The sequence below is a fragment of the Panicum hallii genome, chromosome 2, assembly GCF_002211085.1.
Source record: "Panicum hallii strain FIL2 chromosome 2, PHallii_v3.1, whole genome shotgun sequence".
Taxonomy (NCBI): domain Eukaryota; kingdom Viridiplantae; phylum Streptophyta; class Magnoliopsida; order Poales; family Poaceae; genus Panicum; species Panicum hallii.
The window spans coordinates 7,478,722-7,490,522 of NC_038043.1; the positions used below are offsets into that span (position 1 = coordinate 7,478,722).

An 11,801-nucleotide genomic window follows, 5' to 3' on the forward strand; every position below is an offset into this window, starting at 1 on the left:
CGGTGGTGGAACTTCGCAGCTGCAGCGGCGCGGTATTGCCATGCATGGTTTCTCCTGAATGAATGTCTTTGTTGTATGTTCCGGGTTCCCGTACCCTTGGGCTCTAATAGAATTTGTTGGAGTGCGCGGTGCCGTATGGCCAAACCCCAACTTTATCACACCTGCGAGCGAGTGCCAATGGAACACGAATCACGAAGCATACATTTGTTGAGATCTGGATATTTTTCCTCATGCAATAAAAACATCTTGTCTTCTTTGTGGAACAATTTTTCTTTCCAAAAAGAACAAGTTGTTAAGGAACAATTTTTTATTCTATTAAAGTAGGTCCTGATGCAACAAATGCTCCCAATTCAATTGGAACAACTTTTCTTTCACTGCTGGCCCCTTTCCAACTACATGTAGTGATGAACAGTTTATTGAAGGTGGCTTTATTGAATCACATGAATGCTGAGATCTGTCATATTATTCAGAGGTTGTCTTTCAGATTAACTGAAATAGACCAAATACACTGCACACATGAACCAACCCCTCATTGCTGAATTGACCCTAGAGACCTGAGAGATTTTCATTCCTATATATTCTCATCTTCCCATGGCTTGTCCCTCTGCTGCCTAAGACGCACCAACCTCAACAGAACCAATGAGAACAAATTCAAGCGAAATGGTGATGGAGCGCAAGGAATAAGACGAGTTAGACATGGATGCACCATGCAGTGTATGTGCTGGGAACAGGAAGCATCCGGAACTGAATGCCTTGGAGTGTTCATGGTGCAGCTACAAAGGCTCCTGGTGATCCCTCGTGCTGATGCTAGCTAGCTTGCCCGCCGCTACGACTTGGGCATTAAGCCAATTGACTTGACCACTGATAGATGTGTGTTTCTGGTTTTGTGTGTTGCAGCTGCTGTGGAGCCGACATATGTGACAATATCCAAGGAAAGGGTCTGCAGCAGATGCGATAGAACATATATTGCTTCCTGACATCCAAATGCAGTGAGGTGGTAACAAAATAGGGGTTAAAAACTTTGTAAAGCCGTCGCTCCTTAACTAGAAATGGAAATTGATTTTGCCCTGCTGTGAAAAAAAATTCCAAAAATTGATTATTCTTGCTACGCCATGGAACCATGCACAAGCACAGGCATGGCAACATGCCCACTACCAGAAAACGTCACATTCCTGACGGTTTGTATGATTCCTGTCGGTTTTTGAAGAACCTACAGGAAATAGGTTCCATTCCCGTCGGTCGTAAGAAACCGACAGTAAACAGAGAAAAGCCTCTATCGGTTTGGCCTAAGCTGTCAGGAACTCAGAAACCCGACAGGAATTGACGCAGGAATCCTGACGGCCTACGAAAACCGACGGGAATTGTGGTTCCTGCCGGCCGCTTAACCGACGGGACCACCAACCCAGTGCGCGCGAGGAAACAATTGGCTTGCCGCTTGCGCGCCTAGTTTCGCGCTGAGGCGGGGGAAAAATTCCCAGGTCGAGGTTTGCTTAGGCCCACAAACTGACAAGCATGTACTAAAATCCCCTCCCAAGTCCCAACTGGCCAACCCTAATCGATCCAACCCGCCGCACCTCACCTCTGGGCTCATCCCAACCCTATACGCTGCCACTCAATTCTGGCCGCCACCCCATCCCGGCGCCGCTCCAATCCGCCGCCGCCACCCCTTCCCACCTACGCCGCTCCACTCTGGCGCTGCTCCAATCCACCGTAGCGCATCTCAATCCGCCGACTCGCATCCATGCCGGCCTCATGTTCGATTCTTGCGCATCCCAGCCCGGCGGCGGAGGATGATGGTGGACCACAAGATGCAAGCGGAGGAGGGCTGTGTCGGGTGTGGGCCACAAGAGGCTCGTGGAGAGATCCAGAAGAGGGAGGTCGGCTTCAACCACAAGATCCGCCACGTGAAGCCTGCCTGAGATCCACAAAGGGTATTCTTTTTTCCTGGCTTTGTTGCATCGATCTGTCTAGTACTCTAGTATAATGTGGATATGGCAGCGTGCGCTATAGAATCACTCTGCGTTTGTCTATAATTATTAGGCAGAAAGCTTGGTGCATTCCGTAATGTTTCTTAGGATCGTAGGACACAAAAATATTCTAAGCTCTGATTTGTTGTTTCAGTGTTTAATATTAGCTCCAGTGCGCTCTATTCTGTCCTGTTCTGATTTGAATTTCATGACCCATATTAATAGATTTTTAATTCCTATATGTACTTGTCGAATGAATATCTCAATTAATCAGTCCTGCTTTATGTGAACAGGAGAAATTCACATAAAGCATAAGACAGCAAGCAAGCTCTGATCACTCTATCCTCTATGGTGTATTTTGCTTGCTAGTTTCTCTCCTGTGAACTGTGGTGGTGGGAATGACTTGGTGAGAGGCTTCTAATGTATTTTGCTTGCTAGTTTCTCTCCTTCCCCCTTTTAACAGTTAACTGTTCTCAACTGTTGTAACTGGCTGACTAGTTGCTTGTATTTTGAAGGTTTAAACAACCGAGGAGACAAGACTTTATGAGCAAGCTGAAAAAAAGGATAGACTTCGAAGGTTGAGGAGCTGCAAAAGCTGATCTTGAATCTTTTGGATTACATAATAAAGGTTGCTTTGCATGCTTATTTGATAATTCACCTAATACCGGTTAATCCTAGAATTTTATAATTATTCGTAAATCTGTAGCGGTCTATGTTTTCTGCATTTGGCATTCATGAAACTTTAGTTCTGCAGTCTGAATACCATCAATATGTTGTGTAGGCGTGAAACTTTAGGAAAATGTATCAAAATACTTGGCAAATCTCTGAAACTGAGAGAACCACTTAACAGCAACTCTAGCGTACAGATACTAATGCAAAACTCAAGTGGTAAATTAGTAGATCAGATTTGAGATGCATGCCACTTGTTTCTATCAGTGGCCACATCTGTAATAGCTAGCATTTACTTATCTGAAATTTCATTAGTGAAGTATATTTCTTTGCTCTTGAGATTCATGCCTTTTAACTACTATGATGCAGTAACTGTTGATTTTGAATTGAGAATGACATGTAGCCGAAACAGGGCGAGCTAGCAGCTAGCATATACCATTTTGGAACTATGACCTATGCATTTTGAAACATCTCCGGAATGCTTGCATATGTTGAGATGATGATAAAACTCCATTGTTTCATTTCTAATTCAAACATCATTGCTTGAGATATCAAATCAACATTAGACTATACTTCATATTACTAATACAACTTCACTTATCTCCTTTTGTACAGTGAAAAGAGCTCTCCTTTTGTTAAGTTGGAGTCTGTATGGGGACTGGCTGCTGGTGAAGGGCACAATTAACCTCTTGTGTAGTTAGTAACTTAGTTGGAGTCTGTATGGGGACTGGCTGCTGCTCTGAACTCACTGTAAGAGCTGGACATGCTGTACGCGTGTAGCCAATTCATGAACTAATGTATAACTGCGATAATTAGTACCATTTAGATCTGGATGGCATTTGAACTTGTTATGAATTGCATGCTCTTCATGGATGACATGTGTATTGTGAACAGAGAATCATCTAGGTATTAAACGTATATCTGGGATGTAATAGATGTAATGATGGTGTACAGCCATCTATCCTCACGGTTGTTAGGTTAGTTCCTGAGTGCTGATTGGTCAGGAAAACCCAATATAACTCCTGTCGGGGTATGTTCCTAACCGGAATTACTGACGGCAAATCTGACAGGAGACGTGGTTGGTTGGTCAGCCCTGAGCTGTCGGGAACTGCCGTCAGGAATCAATCCCTGTCGGCCGTCCGTTAGGAAACATCCATTTTTCCTGACCAGCTGGTCCTGTCAGCTGTTTCCTGACGGCTAACCGTCAGGAATCTGATCCCTGACGGTATTTGAGGCTTTCCTGATGGTTTTCGGCTGTCAGGAATGTCCCGCTCTGTGGTAGTGGCCACTATAGGCGACCAAGCTCAAGATGATTTCCATCGGGGAATAAACTCGGCAGCATTGTCTTAACAAATGTGCCCGTCTTAATTTTACCTCATATTTTTTATAAGTATAGTACCTTAAAATTGATAAAGAGGTTATTGTCATTCTAGTCACATGCTAATTGCGTGCCGGATTATTGATACAGAGATTATTGCTACAGCATGACGACCAGGAAACTTCAACTATCCTACATCATTGTTGAGATAAACTTTGTCAATTCAGATGCACAAGTGACCATAACAGCATTATTCGTCTAGAGTACCCAAGGAGTTCCTTACAAATATAGTAGCTCAAATTTGTCCGCTAATTTATAGCTTGTATGCCTTTTGGTTTGAGAGTGAGTTAATTTTGTGGTCATTGACATTGTACAAAGATTATTCCTGAGCAAAAACTGTGCCCTTCCTTACGAGCTTGTACAGGCTTCTACAGCTGAGTTGATGTTAAAGTAAATATTGGCTGAAGCTAGTGATTAGAAATGTTACCTTTGTGACAAAATATTAATTGATGGTTCACATGAAGTAGTCTTTTGTACAGAAAAGATACAATCATATGGGGAGTAAGTAACTGAGATTCAGCAACTTGAATAAATTTATTAAGCTCTCCACGGAAATAGGTGTCCGTCCTTTTTGCATTGTACATCCATGTCCTATCCATATCTGAAAAGATAGAAAAAATTAAATCAAATTATTTTTTTTACAAAAAATAGAGTCCTAAATTCACATAAATATATACTTCTATATATGTATATATATGTATAGGTGTTGGAAAAAGTTAATTTAATTAATACTAAATAAAAAAAATCAATTTCCAACATATTATTGTACAACTAAATATTAGGAAAAAATGTAACATGCATGTATGCAAATATAGAAAAAAATCAAATCTTTTTCTCAAAAGAAATGGAGCCCTAAATTGATATAAATATATACTTCTATATATGTATAGACGTGGGAAAAAATTAATTTAACTTGTACTAAATAAAAAAATTAACATATTATTTTACCACTAAATGTTGGGAAAAATCTAACATGCATCTTTGAAAAATAGGAAAAAAACAAATCTTCTTCTCTCTCCTCCATAGATCTAGGGCATTATTTACTTAAGAATGATGCTAAAAAACTATAGATCGATTCAAAATGATTATATAATCTTGTTCTCCTACTAAAATAGCACAACTTCATCCAAAAGTTTGAGGCAAATGTTGTCTCAAATGGCTAATCCACACCATGGAGATCTAGAGCTAGTTAGAGGCAAAGAGAGCTCCATCTGAGCCATAAATCTAACAAAAAACTTAAAAATAACAAGGAATTAGCGTCAACTTACCTCCTAAAACCCCCAACTTGAAGGAAATCAAGTTGAAAAACTTCCCCACTTTTTTTTCAGCTCTCTCCCGAGCAAACAATGGGGGGTCGAGAGGAGGGAGAAGGTGCCCAGATTTTTTTATAGATATTTTTAGGAGCGAGTTGGGGGTGAGCCGCCCCTGTAAATCCATTTGTAGGGGCGGCTCACCCCCTCCCCCAGCTGCCCCTAAAAATAGCGCCCATTTGTAGGGGCGGCTGGAGGGTGAGCCGCCCCTACAAATGGATTTACAGGGGCGGCTCGGTTGCTACAGTATTCGCGCCCTATTTGTAAGAACGGGTGACATTTTGGTCTGCCCCTAAAAAAATTCGGGATGTTGCTACAGATCGTTTTTTATAGTAGTGTTAGCTCAACCATATAAACCCTAAAACTATACCAACAACAGCAACAAGGTATGAGAGAAAATGAAGAGGCCGAGACCAAATGGACACACGACGAACTGATGGACGCACAGTAGTGTTGAGAAAAGGAGGCATCGGGAACCATATTTGCTGAGACATTTTGTGTCCTTGTTGCATACGTCTAAGGATGCAAATTATATATATTTTGGGTCATTGGATCGATCCTAAAAATTGATAAAAGGAACTAGAATGACAATCTGCGTAAATAATTTGGGAGGAGAAATAAACTAATCGTAATTAATTAGATGACCCAAAAAATACTATTGGGTACCCACTTGCTTCCTTACATACGCCGTGCGGCATGGTACACCTGCTAACCGGCTACTAGCTCCTACCACTTGTACAAAAATCAGCAATTGACCCCTGACCAGTAAGGTTTCCGTGTTACAGGTGCTGCATGGGGAACAAACCCAGGCAGGAAATCACCCACCGCATATCGGCCGAGCTCACCATGAGAGCAATGACCGGGTCAGCAGGACTTGGAAACATCTATCTGCCATTGTGCAGCTGCAGGCTCGTGGTAATTCAGCCCAGAACATACTATGCTTGTTGGAATGCCTGCGTGGAGGCCCTCTCATATTTTATAAGATTACTAGAAACGGTGATACGTCACAGGCCCTCTCAAAATCAAATAACGAAAATAATGGTGAAACATCTCCAAAATCACAGGGCAATCTGTCTCAGGCCAGATGAGGATCATGGGCTTTCCACAACACACTAAGACGAATGTTGCTATATATTCTAATCTTCCCATATCTTGTTAGTTGTCTTCTGCCTAAGATGCACCAATTCAGCCACAAAACAAACGTCAAGAACCAAGTCCGATCCTGTGAAAAAAGGCTGGAGCCGAATGAAAACTACCATGACTTGCACTTGGATGCTCCATATATACATGTGCAGAATAGTAGGAATGGGGGGCATCTGGAACTGCATCTCTAGGGGCGTTGGTTGTATAGCTATAGTCGCCCATGGCTCTCACTCTTGCCAGTGGCTGCTACCTTCTACAGCTATCCATGACGGTTTGCTCTTCTCGCCGTTGCTAGATCACTAGTAGTACGAGAAGCCAGCCGGCCTCACTACCGGATGCAGCAGATTTGCCGAGTGCCAGAAGCACTCGGTAAATCTACAAAGCCTCTCGGCAAAGAGTTTGCCGAGAGGGGCTCTCGGCAAAGACCTCTCGGCAAATTTTCTGTCGGCAAAGGAGGCTTTGCCGAGAGCCCTTTCTCGGGCGCTCGGCAAACTATTTGCCGAGAGCAAACGGGGCCCTCGGCAAAGAAAAGGATACTACCTGTTGGCTGTGTGGCCGTTACGGCTTTGCCGAGAGCCTGACACGGCACTCGGCAAACAGGCGCACCTTTGCCGAGAGCCTGCTCTCGGCAAAGCATGGGCCTCTTTGCCGAGTGCCTGCTCTCGGCAAAGCATGGGCCTCTTTGCCGAGTGCCTGCTCTCGGCAAAGCATGGGCCTCTTTGCCGAGAGCATGGCCTAGCTCTCGGTAAAGTTTAGGACCCTTTGCCGAGAGCCTGCTCTCGGCAAAACCTGGGGCACTCGGCAAAGGGTCCAGAACCTATTTTTATTCAGTAGACAATATACCACAATATAGACCACAACACAATAAAGAGATTCATCCACAATAGACCACAATACAGTCATCCACAATAGGCCAAGTTCAAACACAATAGACAATAGGCCAAGTTCAAACACAATAGACCAAGTTCTAGAGTTGCAACACAATACAATCATCCACGATAGAGCAAGTTCATAGATCCAAGTTCAAATATCATACACAAGTCCTAAAGTTGCAACATATCGATAAGTCAAAGTGTGAATAGCTCAACTTGGTGGTGGCGGCCAAGTTCCCTGTGGTGGTGGCCAAGTTCCCGGATTCTGAGATGCTCCAACACCCGGAGACGCTCCAACACCCGGAGACGCTCCAACACCCGGAGACGCTCCAAGCCCCGGATTAGGATACGCTCCCGACTTTGGCGATGCATATGGATCATTTGAGCCCGCCGACTGATTCTGCAAAGAAAAGAAGTTTGAAACACAACACAACAATACATTCAAAGAGCGTACTGAACTCACCGGAGTGCCGAATGTTGGCGGAAAGAGTGAAGTTGGCGGAGGTACACCCGTTGCGGCGCCCAGACTCTGCATGTATTGAAACATTTCCGCCATCCTCGCTTGGTCGGCACTCATCCTCGCCTCCAACTGTTGACCGTACGTCTGGCCCTCGGCAAAGGGGTCTTTGCCGAGTGTCCTTGACGACACTCGGCAAACAAGTTTTGTTTTTTCCTTTTAATTGGCACCAAACTTTTTGTATTATAATTATACGTTAAGTTGAACTATATATATAATTTTAGCCTATTACTCTAATTGTTTGGTATATTTAGTCAATTTATTTCATTTGATTGAATTTCTTGAGATAATTCAAATTTGAACTGCGAGTCGATCGAGGAATTGAAAAAAGTGAATCAAAAAATTATATTCATATTATTGAGCGTACGTTGATGCCATATCCACGAACGGACAATAAATTTTAAAGATTATGTTCACGACACGTAACCACAAACTTAGGATCCAGTTGTTTTTAAATTTCATTAAACGCAAATTTGTTCAGAAAATTATGAAACTTGTCGTGATGTCATGATATCATATGGCGAGGCTGTGGTAAAATTTTGATATGGTTTCGTGAAAGTTTTAACATACGATGCTTAGAATGCGAAACATATGGAAAGAAGTTTCATTATCACATGTGAAGGACATATAGATTTGTAAGCATCGTACGTTACAACTTTCACGAAACCATATCAAAATTTTACCACAGCCTCCCCATATGATATCATGACATCTCGACAAGTTTCATAATTTTCTGACCAAATTTGCATTTTATGGAATTTAAAAACAACTGGATCCTAAATTTGTGGTTACGTGTCGTGAACATAATCTTTAAAATTTGTTGTCCGTTCGTGGATATGGCATCAACGTACGCTCAATAATATGAATATAATTTTTTGATTCACTTTTTTCAATTCCTCGATCGACTCGCAGTTCAAATTTGAATTATCTCAAGAAATTCAATCAAATGAAATAAATTGACTAAATATACCAAACAATTAGAGTAATAGGCTAAAATTATATATATAGTTCAACTTAACGTATAATTATAATACAAAAAGTTTGGTGCCAATTAAAAGGAAAAAACAAAACTTTTTTGCCGAGTGTCGTCAAGGACACTCGGCAAAGACCTCTCTTTGCCGAGTGTCTATTGCCGGCTCTCGGCAAACTGGGTCTTTGCCGAGTGCCCTGTGGAGTACACTCGGCAAAGATAACGGCCGCCTATCTTTGCCGAGTGTTCTTTTTTGCCGAGTGTTTTGCTCTCGGCACATACGCTTTTGCCGAGTGTTTTCCTTTGCCGAGGGCTACACTCGGCAAAATGTGTCTTTGCCGAGTGCCCGATGTTTTGCTCTCGGCAAACGATTTGGCCCTCGGCAAAGATCGCGTCTCCGGTAGTGCCTGACAGCTGACCGATGCGTGTTCTTTGTCATTTCAGGTTCGGCAGACTCGGCATGGGCCAGGATCACAGTGAATCTTAGAGTGTGGGAGGGAGCCAATACAGATATGTCCCTGAGGCAGCCAATGTTGGAGTCAGGCACTGCTAGAAGAAAATCGTACTGGACAAAGTTCCTTTGTTTTTTCCGCAGGGCCTCGTTCCTCCACACAACACCTGCATTACAAGATCTGAGGGTGCGAATTCAGTAAGTTCAGCTGTTCGTGTCGTTTGGAGCACGATTATTTGAAACGACGCCACCACGATGTTGTTGAAGACCTGTCCACCGACTCTACCACATCAGTGAGATTGAGATCACATCAGGATCCCTTCTCATTTCTGATCTTCTTCTAACGAGCCAACGATAATGGTGTTATGATAAGCTGATTGCTAGCTGATAACAGCCTGGGGGTTAATTAATTAGGAAAGCAATTCAAAATCCACTCATGAGTAATGTTTACCACTCCATCTAAAAAACATAATGTTTAGCTAGTATAAACATTTTAATTTGGGAGCTAACACTAGGTCGAGCGTTTCGTTGAGCCTCGTCAGCACTTGAATTTTCTGCTCCGTGTCGCATGTTTCCTCCGGAGTCCAGTGGGCTTCGATGGAGAGCCGCGGCTGTTGGAATATGATCCGAATTATACGTGGTCTTGTGGGGACGCCTGGAGGCCCACAGTTTGGGTTATATTTATTTTCTATAAATACATCTTGTAAGCAGCACGGGAAGGGTTGAGACACTCATTGTATTCCCTGCGTTCTGTAAACTCTCCTCATATAGTGAAGATCGCCGGTTTGGCGCCCGTGGTTTTTTTCCGTAAGGGTTTTCCACGTAAAATTCTGTGTCTTGTGTTCGATCTATTTTCTCGGTTTTCATAACAAGTGGTATCAGAGCTAGATACGAGATTCAGATTGAGAGAAGAAAAAAAATTAGGGTTTTCAGTCCCCGTGCGCCGCCGTCGCTCGTTCTCTCGTGAAGCCGTTCCCTGACACATCCATCGGGCGAGTTCCTCCGTCGCTCGTCACGTCGTGTCAAGGCGGGTGGCCGACTTTCCGGTTCGAATCGGAGTCGACATCGTGTTCGACTTTCCGGTTCAGATCCTTGCCGTCGTCCGCAGTTGTCCTGCTGCACCGCGTCAGAGCAAACAGCCTTTGTTCCGTGTGCACCGTCCAGCGGGAGAAAGCTGCTGCTGTCCTCTATTGCTGCTGCCCTGCGCATCAAGATCGAGAAAAATTATCGCCGTTTCCTGCTGCTCCAACTCAATTTGGTGCAGATTTGCTACGCGCACACAGTGAAGGCTACTAGGAGATCTATTTACTCAGTTTACTGTTGATTGTACACACAAGTGTACCAGGCTGCAGGTTATTGCTATTACACCTAAACTTCTGCAGATTATTTCTTCTGGTTATTGCTATTATTTTTCATGACGACGTCGATGAAGTTTGATCTTCCGCTGCTGAACTACGACACGCGGTTCTCGCTATGGCAAGTCAAGATGCGGGGGATTCTGGCGCAAACTCATGACTATGATGAGGCGCTGGATAATTTCGGCAAGAGGAAGGCCGAGTGGACATCGGAGGAGATCCGCAAGGATCAGAAGGCACTTGCCCTAATCCAGTTGCATCTTCACAATGATATTTTGCAGGAGTGCTTAAAGGAGAAAACTGCTGCAGAATTATGGCTGAAACTGGAATCGATTTGTATGTCCAAGGATCTAACCAGTAAGATGCAGATGAAGATGAAGCTGTTCACTCTGAAGATGAAGGAGGAGGATTCGGTGATGAGCCACATCGCTGAATTTAAGAAGATCGTTGCCGACCTAGTGTCGATGGAGGTGACGTATGATGATGAGGACTTAGGTCTTTTACTATTATGTTCGTTGCCAAATTCGTATGCTAATTTCCGTGACACCATACTTTTGAGCCGTGATGAACTAACCTTAAAGGAAGTTTATGAGGCGCTCCAGTCAAAGGAGAAGATGAGAGGCATGGTGCAGTATGACGGGACGTCGTCCTCCAAGGGCGATGCTTTGCATGTGAGAGGCAGATCTGATCATAGATCCTCCAATGATGGCAATGGTCGTGGCAAGAGTCATAATGGCAGAGGCCGTTCAAAGTCCAAGCCGCCTGGTGATAAAAAGTTCTGTAGGTACTGCAAGAAAAATACTCACTTTATTGAGGATTGTTTAAAGTTAAAAATAAAGGAGAAGAGAAAAAAACAATTCGGCTGGAAAGGTCTCTGTTGCTTCTGCTTCTACTGCTGTTGATTCTGATTCGGGAGATTGTCTGGTAGTATTTGCTGGTTGTGTTGCTGGTCATGATGAATGGATTCTTGATTCCGCATGTTCGTTCCATATTTGCACTAACAGAAATTGGTTTAGTTCATATAAGCCTGTGCAGAAGGAGATGTTGTGCGGATGGGAGATGATAACCCATGTGACATTGTGGGGATTGGCTCCGTTCAGATCAAGACAGATGATGGCATGACACGCACGCTGAAAAATGTCAGGTATATATCAGGGATGTCCAGAAAT

General features: G+C 43.5%; 1 long non-coding RNA gene across 1 annotated transcript; it reads left to right on the plus strand.

The window, feature by feature from the left end:
- Positions 1 to 1,568: 1,568 nt before the first annotated feature.
- LOC112883380 lies at positions 1,569 to 3,449 on the plus strand. Its single transcript, XR_003226830.1, has 4 exons — positions 1,569 to 1,931; positions 2,261 to 2,373; positions 2,483 to 2,595; positions 3,252 to 3,449. It is a non-coding gene; the product is annotated as an uncharacterized LOC112883380 (long non-coding RNA).
- Positions 3,450 to 11,801: the final 8,352 nt, after the last annotated feature.